General features: G+C 44.4%; 1 long non-coding RNA gene across 1 annotated transcript in view; it reads right to left on the reverse strand.

The window, feature by feature from the left end:
- Positions 1-11,259, reverse strand: part of LOC309373264 — a 34,049-nt gene extending 22,790 nt beyond the window's left edge. The window contains exons 1-2 of the long non-coding RNA XR_014169919.1: positions 11,158-11,259; positions 10,849-11,109 (exon numbers count right to left, since the gene is read on the reverse strand). This is a non-coding gene — a long non-coding RNA (uncharacterized lncRNA). The remainder of the gene's footprint in view (positions 1-10,848; positions 11,110-11,157) is intronic.
- Between the last annotated feature and the right edge of the window lie 5,211 nt (positions 11,260-16,470).

The raw sequence follows: 16,470 nt of genomic DNA on the forward strand, positions 1-16,470 counted from the left end.
GCATTCCACAGGGAGAACACCGCTTCCGAGAAGGCCCTCTGCCTGGTTCCCTGTAACTTCACTTCTCGCAGTGAGGGAACCGCCAGAAGGCCCTCAGAGCTGGACCTCAGCTGAACGATGCGGTCAGAGAAACTCCTTCAGGTATACTGGGCCAAGGCCATTCAGGGCTTTAAAGGTCAGCACCAACACTTTGAATTATACTTGGAAACGTACTTTGTGTGCTGAAGGGAGCACCCCTACGCAAGGCTTGGTGCCAACAAGGTTAGTCAAGATTGCGCACTACCCCATGCCGGCAGGGACCCAATGGACGGGAATCATCGCAAGAGCAATGTCACACTTTGGTCCTGCTTAAAGGCTTCCCACGGACATCTGGCTGGCCACCATGAAAGCAGGATGCTCAAATCAATGATCCTTTGGCATGACCCAGCAGGGCTTTTCTTGTTTGAAATGTCTGAGTGAAGTGCTTTTGTCATGATAAAAGTGGGATGCATAGGTACAGAGGGGGCCTCAAGTGAGAGAAACAGCTGCCCATTGTCAGTGAGTCTCCTTCTTTCTTTCTGTGTGCAATGTTTTACATTTCCTTTTTTTAAAAAAGGAGCAAAAACTGTCTGCTCACCAATGCCTGTGTTTAGAGCAGCTTTCGATGAAACAGGCCCAGCAGCTATGAATTCCAGAGGTGCTTCCTGCCACAGAGGAATGCCCAGCCTTTTCATCTCTGCTTCTCCCCTCTTCGTCACCTTGCCATCCTTAACAGAACTAGGACGGTTGCCAGGCTCAGCCTAGGCAAGGGTAAAAAAATGACACAAAACACAGCATTCCAGGATTCCTCTTATCTGGGATATTTCAGAGGGTAAAACCTGAAGGAGGGAGGAGAAGGAGGAAAATAGTAGGCCGGCAGGCACAGGGGAGTGATTTCAGAGCAGAAATATGTGCCCGGAACACTCCCTCTTTGCCTCCAAGGCAAGGAATTTGCCATCCCTACAGAGGCAGCCGTTTATCAGTCCATCCCCCTGTCACCTGAGGGGTCCAAAGGAACTCCTTTTGCTGACATCAAGTCTCTATCTTGGGAGGGGCAGCCCGCAATTTATGCACGCCTTATAACCTGCACAGTGCTGCATTGTTTGAAGACCCGATGGTTTCCCTCGACATAAATTATATGGGAAAGCGAAGTCCCTTTATGGGCTTTTAATGCAGCCGTTTATGCCGGCAAGGCAGAGTCAGGGAAGGAAATAAATGGCAGTGCAAAGAAACAGGTTATGTTAGCAGACCTGGTGGCAAGCTATTATCTTCCCCTTGGTTGCCTTTAATGTTCGGATAGGAACTGTGAAAAAATGGAAATGTTTGTCTGTGGTTTGAGGAGGGACTAAATAAACACAACACTTAAATTCCAAGTGGTGATCTTTACAGGAGGGCCTTGTAACAAGTCAGATCATGGGTCCCATTTAACCTAGCCTCATCTATTCTGACTGGCAGCACTTCCCCATTATCCTAGGAACATAGGAAGTTGCCTTGTGCTGAGTCAGATCATTGGCCCATCTAGCCCAGTACTGTCGACACGGACAGGCAGTGTTTTTCCAGGGTCTTAGGCAGCTTCTCGCCCAGCCCAGTGATTACATTCAAAACATGGGCTTTACCTTGACCTGTGGCCCTTCCTGCAGACTAGATGTCACAATTCAGGACAAATGTATTTTGTTTAGTTTTTGTCAATCTACCCTGCTCACTTTGGCCACCTCATGACAATACTTTGGCCACCTCATGAGAAGAGAAGACTCCCTGGAAAAGACCCTGATGTTGGGAAAATGGAGGGCACAAGGAGAAGGGGACGACAGAGGACGAGATGGTTGGATAGTGTTCTCAAAGCTACCAGCATGAGTTTGACCAAACTGCGGGAGGCAGTGGAAGACAGGAGTGCCTGGCGTGCTCTGGTCCATGGGGTCACGAAGAGTCGGACACAACTAAACAACTAAACAACAACAACCCTGCTCACATATAAACCCTGGGGTTGTGGGTCAGGGTTTAGCGGCAAACAGCAAACAACGCTTGCTTGCTTTGTGAAAAGATTGCATGGTTAGTGCTGTGGCTTAGTGGTGGAGCATTTGTCTTGTATGCAGAAGGTCCCATGTTCAGTTCCCAGCATCTCCAGATAGGGCTGAGACCCATGAGGGATTTGCTGCCCTGATGGATTCTGCCACCTGAAGCAGGTGCCTTACCTTGCCTCATGCATGGGCCGGCCCTGCCAATACTGATTCATCTAAGGAGTACTTACTCTTAGCTGGCATTTAGCCTATAAGAAAAATATAGACACAACACATAGGCTAATAACTGTTGGAGCATATATAATAGAATAAAAATGTCATTCAAAAAGTAGAAATAAATCTATTAGATTTAATAAATCTAATAGAAATAAATCTATTCATATATATAATATAACAGACTAGTGGCAGAGAATGTCAAGCCATGTGTTCAAGACAGGTGTCAAAGGTCAGCCTCACAATCGTTATTAACAGAAGACGTCTCAAAAGTCTAAAAAAAATAAAGTTTTCTGAATAGTTTTTCAAAAGTTTCAACAGAAGACATCCCAAGATTCTCAAGGACAGTGTTTCTGGAATGAAACTACTGTTTCGTGATAGTCTTCATCAGCTGAAAATACAATACAAAGCATACAACCAATGAATGATAACAGAATTGAGCTACCCACATGCACATTGTAGAATAAAACTGAATATACAAAACAAAGCGTATAAGGAAAGATATGTACCCAATATTTTTCACAAGAATATGTAAGTAAGATTCATGCTTCGGATCTGTACGCATTATGCGTGTAGCTGTGTAACTGCTCCTTATGGATCTAGTTTGTATTGATATGCTGTACTTGCTCTACTGTCTCTTTAAGCATATCATCATTAGAAACACCTGTGCCTTACTTGATATATCCTATGCAATTGAGTTGCAAGTATCAGCAGCTACACTACTAGTGAGCACTGATCTGTTATCATTCATTGGTTGTATGCTTTGTATTGTATTTTCAGCTGATGAAGACTATCACAAAACAGTAGTATCATTCCGGAAACACTGTCCTTGAGACTTTTGGGACATCTTCAGTCGAGACTTTTGAAAAACTATTCAGAAAACTTTACATTTTTAGACTTTTGAGATGTCTTCTATTAATAACCATTGTGAGGTTAACCCTTGAAGCCTATCTTGAACACATGACGACGTTCTGCACTACTAGTCTGTTACATTGTATATATGAACTCTAATAGTTTTATTTCTACTTTTTGAATGATATCATTATTCTATTATATATGTTCCAACAGTTATTAGCCTACGTGTTGTGCCTATAATTCTGTGATTGGTTCTTATTGCAACACAGGGGTTTGTTTTTGGCGTATAAGTAAAATATACGCATGCATTCTTCATATTTGTCTGTAGCGTGTATTTCATCTCATGGGCTATTAAAATATTGTATTTACTATATTCCTTTGTGGGACGCGGGTGGCGCTGTGGGTTAAACCACAGAGCCTAGGACTTGCCGATCACAAGGTCGGCGGTTCGAATCCCTGTGACGGGGTGAGCTCCCGTCGCTCGGTCCCTGCTCCTGCCAACCTAGCAGTACGAAAGCACATCAAAGTACAAGTAGATAAATAGGAAGGTAAACAGCGTTTCCGTGCGCTGCTCTGGTTCGCCAGAAGCGGCTTAGTCATGCTGGCCACATGACCCAGAAGCTGTACACTGGCTCCCTTGGCCAATAAAGCGAGATGAGCGCCACAACCCCAGAGTCGGCCACGACTGGACCTAATGGTCAGGGGTTCCTTTACCTTTACGATGTTCCTTTAACTTGTAATTGAGTGTTTTGCCATAACTCTGCTTCTTTGAAGAAGAGCTTTGCTGAATCAGGCCAGTTGCCCATCTAGTTCACTGTTCTCACAGTGGCCAACCAGAAACGTGTCGGAAACCCATAAGGAAGACTCAAGCACAAAAGCACTCTCCCCTCCAGCTATTTCCAGCAGCTGGAGCTGTTAGAAAGCAGTATTGATGCAATGTTCCTCAGGAATGCAGAAAAGCCACCCAGTTTGGACCCGGATTTTTCCATTCTCTCTGGCTTTTGCTAATCTTTATGGGGTTTACATTCCATCCATCATATTTATAACCAGGCATTGGGACAGGGGATTTAGAGCTGGGGTCCTGGACATCATTCATGCAAAGGCTCTGCTTATCTCAACTGATGGAACTGCTCATCTGCCGGATCCAAATAACTTTCTTATCTCTGCTCTTCCGCATGCATTCAAGGTGCAAATCCTGATTTTAGGCCTTTTGCGGTGGGGCAGGGAATCTGTGGAACAGCTGACTTGAAATTTTGCACATTGTCACGCTTGGTCACCCTATACTGTATACAAAATCTCCAAAACAGGAAGGATGGATCAAACATTTATGGCAGGACTAATCAGAGAAGGCTAAAAGATATGCTATATTCCTTTCAACCTGGACAGAAGGGTTTGCTTTGGGTTTTTTGTTAGTTATTCCCATTTCTCCAACTTTCAGAGTACCCTTCTTCACATCAGCATGATCGCAGCGCATTGCCCAACAATGCACAAAATACAATAGTACATAAAATGCAACATTTATTAAAAACAATCCAATTAATAAAAAATAAGCAATAGCAGAGCAGCAGCTTGAGAATAATTTTTTAAAAGGTTGCTAATTTACTCCAAATATCTGGGAGAATGGGATTGTTTTTACTTGCTGGCAGAAACCCTACAGACCCATGACCTATTTGTCATGATTTCATCACACAAAGCAGATGCAGAGGTTAGACTATGTTCAGCCTTAACTGAGCATTTGATTTGAATTTATCCTACATTCATCCTGGTGTGCTCGCAGGGTGTTTACATATCTTGCTATTAGTCCTTTGTTCACCCACACTTTTCGACCTGTCACTTTCCAAAAGGCAAAGTCTATCCTTGTTGCTCTTGAAGACGGATTTGCACTAGGGCAGGGTGGAGGGTGGGGTGGGACTTTGGCCTGGCAGACAGGCACCATTTTGGTCTGCCGGGCTGTATTCCCTAAACCACCCACACTTGGTGTCATATGTAGGAATTTGGGGGTCCCTGCAGAGATAGCACGGTTGATGGAGGATGAGTTGAAGTCTGCCTGGCTGACTGCATATCCGAGTCCCTCATGGGCAGATGAACTACACAGTAGATCCCTGCTGAAAGCAGCCTGGCAAGAGTTAGCAAACCTCCTTGAACTGCAATTCCCAAGAGCCTGACAGCTGCCTGGCTTCAGGTACTAAACTATTTATAAGCAACCTTTTGTCCCTTACTCTTTCTTCTTATGGTTCTTGGTTCTATCTGCACAGTGCATTTAAAGCAGTATCATGCCACTTTATTTATTTATTTTTAAATCATTATTTGATTTTACAAATATAAATTTATAACAATCCAAATAGAGGAGGGAGAAATATAGAGAAGGGAGAAAGGTTGTTTTCTGCTGCTCCAGAGAAGCGGACACGGAGCAAACTACAAGAAAGAAGATTCCACCTAAACATTAGGAAGAACTTCCTGACAGTAAGAGCTGTTTGACAGTGGAATTTGCTGCCAAGGAGTGTGGTGGAGTCTCCTTCTTTGGAGGTCTTTAAGCAGAGGCTTGACAACCATATGTCAGGAGTGCTCTGATGGTGTTTCCTGCTTGGCAGGGGGTTGGACTCGATGGCCCTGGTGGTCTCTTCCAACTCTATGATTCTATGATTCAAATGCCAAATCCATATACTGTATAGAGATTACTCTGAATCTCGCAACTTCTCCCCACCTCCTCTGTGGGTCCTATTGTCAACATTTACAACTGCATATTATTCCATAATCTATATTTTGTATCCATCCATATTATCCATTGTATTTGTTACATTACAAGTGAGATTAAAATCCTGCTAATGTTTTCATCTGCTTGCCGTGGTCTTTTAAATAAATTATAAATTTCCCCCATTCTTTTTAAAAGTTTTTGTCCTCTTGGTTTCTGAGTTTTCCAGTGAGCTTTGCCATTTCAGCATAGTCCATCAGCTTAGCTTGCTATTCCTCTCTGGTAGGGACTCTTTCTTCTTTCCATCTCTGGGCTAGTAACATCCAAGCAGCTGTAGTCACACACATAAAAGTCTTTTCTGCTCCTTTGGAATATCGGTACCTATAATTGCTAATAGAAAAGCTTCTGTTGTTTTAACAAAAGTTATTTTAAACTTTGTTTTTCATTTCATTATATATCATCTCCCAGAAAGCTTTTATTACCTTGCACGACCACCACATATGATAAAAGGTACCTTCTTTTTCTTTACATTTCCAACAGATGTTTGTACTTGTTCTATACATTTTTGCTAACTTAGTAAAGGTAAAGGGACCCCTGACCATTAGGTCCAGTTGTGGCCGACTCTGGGGTTGCAGCGCTCATCTCGCTTTATTGGCCAAGGGAGCCGGCGTACAGCTTCCGGGTCATGTGGCCAGCATGACTAAGCCACTTCTGGCAAACCAGAGCAGCACACGGAAACACCGTTTACCTTCCCGCCAGAGCGGTACCTATTTATCTACTTGCACTTTGATGTGCTTTCGAACTGCTAGGTTGGCAGGAGCAGGGACCGAGCAATGGGAGCTCACCCCATTGCGGGGATTCGAACCACCAACCTTCTGTTCAGCAAGTCCTAGGCTCTGTGGTTTAACCCACAGCGCCAATTACCACCGGTACATCATTTTCGTATAATTCTTTTTCAGCGTAGAACATGCCGTGAATTTCAGACCTGTTTTCCATAACCTTTCCCAATCCTTCATCTGCATATTACGTCCCAAATCCTTTGCCCAGTGTACCAGATTTAACCTGTTCATCTTTTGTATGCCATTGCAAGAGCAAACTGTACAGTGGTGCCTCACAAGACGAAATTAATTCGTTCTGCGAGTCTTTTCGTCTTGCGATGTTTTTCGTCTTGCGAAGCACGGTCCGTCGCAACTGCGCCTCTTCAAGCGGCTTTAGGAAAAAAGCGAACAAACTCGCAAGACATTTTCGTCTTGCGAAGCAAGCCCATAGGGAAATTCGTCTTGCGAAGCGACGCAAAAACCGAAAAACCCTTTTGTCTTGCGCGTTTTTCGTTTTGCGAGGCATTTGTCTTGCAGGGCACCACTGTACAAGCATCACACCACTTTAAACAGTCATGGCTTTCCCCCAAAGGATCTTGGGAAAGGTCGTTTGTTAAGGGTGGTGAGAGTTTTTAGGAGACCCTGACAATATCCAGAGTGGTTTCACAGTCAGTCCCTCTTCCTAGGGAACTTTAGGGTGAATGTAGACGTGAGTCCATTCTGTGAGTCTAAGCCTTATCAAGGAAGAAATGTCACATTACTCAGGAAAGCAGTGTTGCAAGCACGTTTCGTTTCAGAAGGCAAAGGCTGTTTCCACTGAGGAGCAGAGTTCATTGCTTCTTCCACATACCACCAATGCTGCACAAACCGTAATCTTGTTATCAGCAGACCACCCAAGACCCTTCTGTTCCCATTTGAGCATCCCCCAATAATGTAAACTGTACATCCTAAATCCTATTAAAGACATTGATTTAAAAGGCATAGGGAAATTTCAAAAATGTGTGTTAGGTCCTGTCCTATCTCCTCTTGCATGTTTTATTTATTGGGGGCTGGGAACAGTTTTAACAAATTCCTTAGCATGGTGGAAAAATACAATAGGATACTGTTGCCTTTAAGAACATCCCTGAAAAAGCATAAGCTAACTTCTGAGTACGGAATATATTTAGGGATGTCAGTACATTCCGTTAAGGAATACGGTCAGGCAAAATGGATGAGACAGTAAATGAAGATTGATATACACAAAGTTTCTAGAAAAAGTGAGCCCACGATGGCTTCTGTGAAAACTGCTGTTGGGAGAGATCGCCCATCGGCTCTGTGGTTGGCTGCCCTCCACAGTGAGCCCCGAGGGCTGCAATTTCAAGAATTTCTCTGGATAGCAAAGCCTTTCCATATTCCAGCTCACATGTTCTGGACTGGCATTGTCCACCTAAGCTGGAAGCAAATTTCTATTCTGAAATGTAGCTTAGAGAAAAAAAGATTGAGAACCACTGCACTAATGGGTCCCAACCGACTATTTGAAGACCGGTGTCTGGTCCAAACCCCTACTATGCAGGAATCAAAGCTTTAAAAATCCCAGACAGATGGACATCCAACCTCTGTTTAAAAACCTCAAATGAAGGAGAGTGGTCCTAGACATTGTCCATTCGGCTCTTGAATGGCTCTTACCATCAACAAATTCTTCCTGATGTTTAGTCACAATCTCCTTTCTTATAATTTGAATCCATTTGTTCGGGCCTTACCTTCTGGAGCAGCAGAAAACAAGCTCTCTCCATCTTCCACGTGGCAGTGCTTCAGGTATCTGTCATTCCACCTCACAGTTTGCTGCTCCCGGTAGCTTTGAGAACACTGTCCAACCATCTCATCCTCTGTTGTTCCCTTCTTCTTGTGCCCTCAATCTGATGTTGGGAAAGATTGAGGGCACAAGGAGAAGGGGACGGCAGAGGACGAGATGGTTGGACAGTGTTCTTGAAGCTACCAGCGTGAGTTTGACCAAACTGCGGGAGGCAGTGGAAGACAGGAGTGCCTGGTGTGCTCTGGTCCATGGGGTCACGAAGAGACAGACATGACTAAACAACTAAACAAGCTAAACAACAACAAGCTCCTAAACAACCTCCAAACATACCCAACTCCTTCAATGGTTCCAATTAAGGCTTGGTTTCCAGACCCTTGATCTTCTTGGTCACTCTGCTCTGCAAACGTTCCAGCTTGTCAATATCCTTCTTAAACTGTGGTGCCCTGAACTGGACACAGTATTCCAGGTGGGGTCTGACCAAGGCACAATAGAACAGTACTACTATTACTTCCCTTGATCTGGATATTATACTTAGGTTGATGCAGCCTAGGATTGCATTAGCATTTTCTGCTGCTGCATCACACTACTGACTCATGTGAAACTTGTGGTTTACTATGACCCTAAGATCCTTTCTACTGTCAAGCCAGGTGTGCCCCATCCTAAACCAGGTGCCTCCCATCCATTCTCATTTAATGTATGAGAATGGTGTACTGTAGAATACATGTGTTTACATAATAAGTAATTTATATAACATGTTCAGATTTTCTTGTATGCATTGCAAGGGCAGACAGAGAGAAGTAGGTTCTCTTGCCTTTATAGCAGACACTCAACCATTATACTGACGTTACCAGTGACTCTTGAAGCAAAGTATATTAATTAACCAATTTTCTCTCTTTCATTTTAGTTAAACCCTTTAATATGGATCACTAACTAAAAGGTGGATGTTCGAAATGTACAATTAGGTATTTTTATTACTTCCATTAGCTTAATGATTTTTAAAATTGTTATTTCTATACAGGCATACATTACGTATCTATTACTTTTATTATATAATAAAAAATACCATATATCGTAGGTCCTGTAGTCCAGAGAAAATATTATTAAAACTACCCCCAAATTATCTTCACCCGAGAAGGGGGATGACAGTAAGATACTAAACACTCGAAAGGCCATTCACTGTCTTTCAGCCTAAACTACCTCACAAGGTTGTTGTGAAAATAAAAGGGAGAGGCAGAGAATCATGTATCCTTTCAGGAAAGGTGGGATTTGATTGTAACAGTAAATAATATATTAGAGCTAGCAGTGATGTAGTAGTGGAAGCAACTGTAGCAGCAGTAGTAATAAGATTGTAAATTTGGTTTCTTAAATAAAATTTAAAAAAATCAAAGCTACCTAACTTAAACTTTCGTAAGAAATCCTTTATTATTATCCACTGTGTAAGCAGAAGGAAGACCTCCTCGGATTCCCTTCCCGTTGGGAGACATTTATAGATAGCCTTGCAAATGAAGCATCACATTCCTCTGCTGAAGGAATGAGAGGGAAATGAATGGTTGGAGGCGATGATTGCCCACATCTTGTCAGGAAGCTCATCAGGCATTCCTCAGATGGGAAGCGTAACTGGAGAGGGAGGAGAAGGATGTCTCCAAAATACCCTTCCCCTTAGATTGACTTTCGGATAAGGAGAGTGGGCCAACATGACACGTCTCTTTGATTTAAGAGTCTGCCTCTCAGGCATCTCTGCTATGGGATAGCTGCACACTATTTTATTCCTGCCGGGGTCGTGTTGGGTAATGAGGGTAGACCCTCTGGCTGCAAGTACAGAACTGTAAAGCAGTGAAGTGGATGGGCAAGGCTTTTAATAGGATGTGGGGTCTGGAAGTGGGTGGGGAGAAACGGCTGGATTTCATCATAGCAGGAAAAATATTTCCGTAGTATGCTGTGGGGGCAACCAGGATAGATGTGAAGGAATCCAAGGGGGGCAGACACAAGCAAAGACACACAAACCCCGGGGATGATCTAGCTGGGCCTTCACCCACCCCTGGGAGATCTACCATCAACTACCCTGTGGGAAGGATTCCAGGAAAGAGCACAGGAGAAGACCAACGTGGTTTCTGCTCCATATGATTCCCCCCCCCCCCACTACATGCCCCAAAGGGGCAATCTTCTATCATTAGCTGAAAGCTGGAATGAAGCTTGCTTTACAAAGATAAGAGCCATATTGGGGGCTCTCCTCTGCCTTTGACCCTCACACATCACTGCAAGCAGCTCCTGGGGCAGAAGGGCAGGAACCCTAAAAGGGAATGCAACCGTTGTGCTGGGAAAAGTCCCCTGCAAGAGTTTTATGGTGTGCCCCTCCCTGGTATCAGTCCAGATTATGGAGGCTGGTCCTTAAATGTTTTTAATGATAAAACAAGCAGGCAAATAAATCACTGTGTTATAAACAAGTATCTGCCCTTTCCCCTTATGGGGTATCCAAGAGCCCATATAGAGTCCTTACGTAGGTTCCCTATTGGTAGGAGAAAATAACAGAGGCCAACCAGAGAATATTGAGAAGCAAAGCAGCTAGTAAGCCTGATCTTCATTGAACTGTTGCAACAGGGTGCTCCCCTCACACTCAGGAGAAAGGAGGAGGACCCAGAACAAAGGTGTGCCCACCCTTATATAGACATTTTAAATTCCCCATCTTGGAGCTCAAGACCACCTCTCCATACATCATACATACATCACAGGAGGGGTGTGACCCAAGACCACCCCCCAGATACATCATACCTATATCACAGAAAAGGCGGTCTACAGCAGAAATCTGAGTGTGTTGTTTATCTCGTCTGACAGGTTTACCTGTTAATGCTCACTTGATTGGATACCCTGGGGATTGTATACCCTGGGGATTGTAATGATAAATACTTAGTTCCTAACCCAGGTCACAGGCTCACCCTGTTCAAACACAGACAGACATACTCTTAAGACAGGATCTGTAAAGGAAAAGACAATGGGGAAGCTTTTCCATTTTCCTTTGACCTTGCAGAGAAAACATTTGGTCAGTTGGGAATCAAAAATGGTTTCAGGTCGGTCTTCCTGTGCTGATCTATGTATGTGCTTGGTTATGAACATTTAATATACATGTAAGACCTTAAAATTCTTATCACAACTGCTAAGATGCACCAACAATTGTGAGGCCTGGGGAGGTTATAGTGTTGCCGGTGGCTATGGACTATTTATGACATCATAAAAGTACATGGCATCTGAGTGGATGAAAAGGTGGGCCTTTTCCTCTTCCCCAACAGAACACAGCAGGCAGCAGCTGAGACAGGCAGCATTGCTCAGTCTTCTTCCACCTGGAGAAGGTGAATTGGCGGATGGGTGGAGGTGATCATCTGGCTGCGGGATGCTATGGAGTAATAACAAGGCAAGTTCACTTGCTGAGTGGGGGATCTTGGCTTGAAGGCAGCTGATATCCATGATAGATAGCAAGCCAGCTGATGTCTAGTGATGGACATAGTGGAAGCTGGTAGGTGCTGGTGGTCAGTGGTGGAGTTTGGAAGCCAGTAGATGTTGTAAGGCGGAAGCAGGCTGATGTTTGTGGATGCGAGCTGGTTGACATTCACCTTTGGAAGCTGGTCAACAGGACGCTGGGTAATAATAATAATAATAATAATAATAATAATAATAATAATAATAAATTTTATTTATATCCCGCCCACCCCAGCCGAAGCCGGGCTCAGGGCAGCTAACAACAATAAAACAGTACAAAAGTACAGCACAAACAACACTCTAAAATCATTCATTATAAAATTAATTCAAATCAAGCCACTGGCAACCATTGGGCCAGAGCTCCGCGAAGATTGCCGAGGGAGGGAGTCAGGCTGTGCCCTGGCCAAAGGCCTGGTGGAACAGCTCTGTCTTGCAGGCCCTGCGGAAAGATGTCAAGTCCTGCAGGGCCCTAGTCTCTTGTGACAGAGTGTTCCACCAGATCAGAGCCACAGCCGAAAAAGCCCTGGCTCTAGTTGAGGCCAGCCTAACTTCTCTGTGGCCTGGGACCTTCAAGATGTTTTTATTTGAAGACCGTAAGTTTCTCTGTGGGGCATACCAGGAGATGCATCACTACTGAGGTGCCCCCACAAATGTCATGACCTAGGGAGTGTTAGTTTTTGCATTTTGGTGAAAGGGAAAAAATCACAATTTACTAGGGCTGCCGGACACCCAGCAGGGCCAACGTGAAGTCTCCAGGTTTGCCTGCCAGCTTCATTGTATATTAACCATTTTGACTTGCCTGAAAATCTGGATTGCATTTTACACTTGAGAGGGCAAACGTGGAGAGCGTAACGCTTTCAGTGACATGTGGACCCAAAGCTCTCTCCACCTGTTGCCATAACTGGCGTGGTTAACAAAGCAAAGAAAATGCGTCCAGATGCGTTTTCACAGATGACTGTTATTTGCATTCATCTCCCGGGCTGGTGTGACGACAACCCACTCCTCCCACCCCACCCCCACTGCCCATCGCTGTACTAATGCGACTGGGAAATTCCGAACTGCCAGCATTTGCCCAAATCACTGGGAAACTCCAAGATAAAAGTGGCAGCAAATCTGCAAAGCCGGCAAGATTTGTTTTCATTTGGAAGGCTCAGCGATGGACATTTCTTGATCTACTCGGCTTACTGTACAGTTGGCTTCCCTGCTTTCTGCCTTGTTAGTCCTACAGAACACCAGCTTCCACCACCAAGGATACATTGCAGCCAAGCAAAAGCACTGGAGGAAGATGCACACCAAGCCCTATGAAAGGGATACCGTGGAGTGATGTGGTGTGGCCTGGAGACAGTGGCATGCTGCTGCTGCTGCTGGACATTATTTATGCCCCCGCTCCCTGCAGACCTGAGGTTCCCCATCCCTGTGTCAGCATCGCCCTTGAGCCAGTGCCACCAACTGGACTCATCCACTTCAGCCTGACTGGGCTAGGCGAGCTGGGTAGCACTTCCAGAGACCACCTTCTGCACAGGAACAGGTCAAAGTGCTGTGGACTCACAGCTTAGAGTTGTGAGCACCGGATTCACTTCCACAAGAAGACAGTCGACGCACAGCAGAGTATAGCAGAGTCTAGCAGAGTATATAAACGACTCGGAGAGCAGCTCTGTAGAATACCTTCTTTATTCTATCTACAACTATAATACACAACTATATACAGAGCTAAATGAGGTCTAAATGAAAAATGCTGAACTGCACTGAGTGTCTGCGACTGCTCTTAGCAGCAACCTTATGTATACACACAATCTCTCTCTAACACTCAGTCTCTCTCTCTCCGACACTTTGATGTGAGGCTGGAGTGGAATAAGTAGAGAGCAGAAACTGCCCCCTCCTCTCTGGAGAATCAGCAGAGAACATCAGCAGATTCTTGGATATGGGAGGGGTGAAAGCTCCTCACCCTGTAGCCGCTGCAAATAGCAGAAAAGTCATGGGAGCCTTGCTTCATCATCTCATAATGGGCAGAAGTTCCTTCCCCATCCACCAGCCCACTGTATTAAATTAAATTACAGTGGTACCTCGGGTTACATACGCTTCAGGTTACATGCGCTTCAGGTTACAGACTCCGCTAACCCAGAAATAGTGCTTCAGGTTAAGAACTTTGCTTCAGGATGAGAACAGAAATCAAGCTCCGGCGGCGCAGCAGCAGCAGGAGGAGGCCCCATTACCTAAAGTGGTGCTTCAGGTTAAGAACAGTTTCAGATTAAGTATGGACCTCCGGAACGAATTAAGTACTTAACCTGAGGTACCACTGTACAATGATTTCAATGTGCTAAGCTCTTGCACCACTCATCTCCAAAAGTTCTGGGCAAGTTGCAACATTCTGGGATGGCAATGTGGGAAGGATGAACTGTCTCAGACTTAATGCTCTGCATTATCATGTTGTTGACACTCACTTTGCATTCTGGCGAATTACAGTGGAATTTGTTTCCCTTCTCTCCCCCGTATTCAATGGTTACTAATTCCAGTTTACCAAAAACTCAGGGATCTGAAATTCTCCTGTGTGGTCTTTGTAAGCGCCAGTGTTCATATCATCCTAGCCCCTCCCAGCACAATTAATTGATGTGCAAATATTATTCAAGCATTTACTATGCTGCTGAGCCTATTATGATAAATCAATTTGTGCAGTGTGACAGCAAGTCGTCATAATGAGTCAATGATGTATATTAATGTTGGGGGGGATACATGCAAACCCTGCCTGACTCAGTCACATGAGATAAACTTAAAGGTAAAGGTAGAGGGACCCCTGACCATTAAGTCCAGTTGCAGACTACTCTGGGGTTGTGGCGCTCATCTCGCTTTACTGGCCGAGGGAGCCAATGTTTGTCCGCAGACAGCTTCTGAGTCATGTGGCCAGCATGACTAAGCCGCTTCTGGGGAACCAGAGCAGCCCACGGAAACACCGTTTACCTTCCTGCCAGAGCAGTACCTATTTATCTACTTGCACTTTGACATGCTTTCGAACTGCAAGGTTGGCAGGAGCAGATACCAAGCAACAGGAGCTCACCCTGTTGCGGGGATTCAAACCGCCGACCTTCTGATCGGCAAGCCCTAGGCTCTGTGGTCTCAGGCTTATCAGCTTCTATTTAAACAACAACAACAGCCACCCTCCAAAAATGCAGTTCCAGCTGAAGTCAATGGACCAAAGTTTTTCTCTTAAGTAGGACTAACACTGGATATAGCCGAACATATATAGATGAACACTTATTGAGGTGTGCAAATTCTTGGCTTGACGCATGTAGCTTTGTGCCTCTTTATTGCTTTGTAAACAGCCCTCCCATTAATCTAAAATTTGGGTTAGCCAAGCATTGAGCAGGACTCCCCAGTCTGTTTCAGGAAAACCATAGCTGAAATGTAAATGGCCGTGATGCATTGCAGTTAGCTGCGATGTCCTGTTGTTTGCTGCTCGTTTGATTTATAAAATACATACGCTACAAACTGAGTGGGAAAAGGTCTTCATCTCGAACATTTTTTTAAACATTCCATTGAGCTCCCCCCCCCTTTCTTCAGAAACAGCTGGTGGGCTTCAGAAATTCAATTGTTCATATTTCATCTGGGAAAACACATGCAGGGGGGAGAGAGAGACACAGGTGGAGAAGCAGCAGAGTGTAACCCAAAGCCTTTTCATTTACAAAACACCACTTTCTCTTCATTCATGGCCATGCTGGGTTTATAAAAGCAAACCATGCTCCGTGATTGTTAAAGGCGGCAGGGGAACAATTGCAACTGTTCAAAAAAAACCCAACAACAACCTTTATTTTTCAGTTTTGGAGTGGGGGGGGGGAACTTACAACAAAAAATCCCTCTAAACCCCCAGCAACTGTGAGTCTTAATGGTAGTTTCCATGAAGCTGCCTATATATTTGCTTGTTAGTTTATTGGCATATTTATTGTACCCTACCTTTCTTCTTCCAACAAACAATAAGAGAAGTATTGGTGGCGCTGTGGGTTAAACCACAGAGCCTAGGACTTGCCAGTCAGAAGGTAGGTGGTTCGAATCCCCACGACGGGGTGAGCTCCCGTTGCTTGGTCCCTGCTCCTGCCAACATAGCAGTTTGAAAGCACGTCAAAGTGCAAGTAGATAAATAGGTATCGCTCCAGCGGAAAGGTAAACAGCATTTCTGTATGCTCTGGTTTCCGTCATGGTGTTCCGTTGCGCCAGAAGTGGTTTAGTCCTGCTGGCCACATGACCCGGAAAGCTGTCTGTGGACAAACGCCAGCTGCCTCGGCCTGAAAGTGAGATGAATGCCGCAACCCCATAGTCGCCTTTGACTGGACTTAACTGTCCAAGGGTTATTTACCTTTTTTTGCCGTAAAAAAAAGGTAAAACACTACGGACATATGAGCAGTGTTTCACTATTATAGCAGCATAAAACAATTAAAAATTAAACGATAAAAAAGACAAGGCAGTAATAATAATAATAATAATAATAATAATAATAATAATAATAATAATAATTTATTTATACCCCGCCCATCTGGCTGGGTTTCCCCAACCACTCTGGGCGGCTTCCAACAAAACACTAAAATACTATAACCTATAAAATAC

Source organism: Podarcis melisellensis (assembly GCF_964234715.1).
Source record: "Podarcis melisellensis genome assembly, chromosome: 6".
NCBI classification, from domain to species: domain Eukaryota; kingdom Metazoa; phylum Chordata; class Lepidosauria; order Squamata; family Lacertidae; genus Podarcis; species Podarcis melisellensis.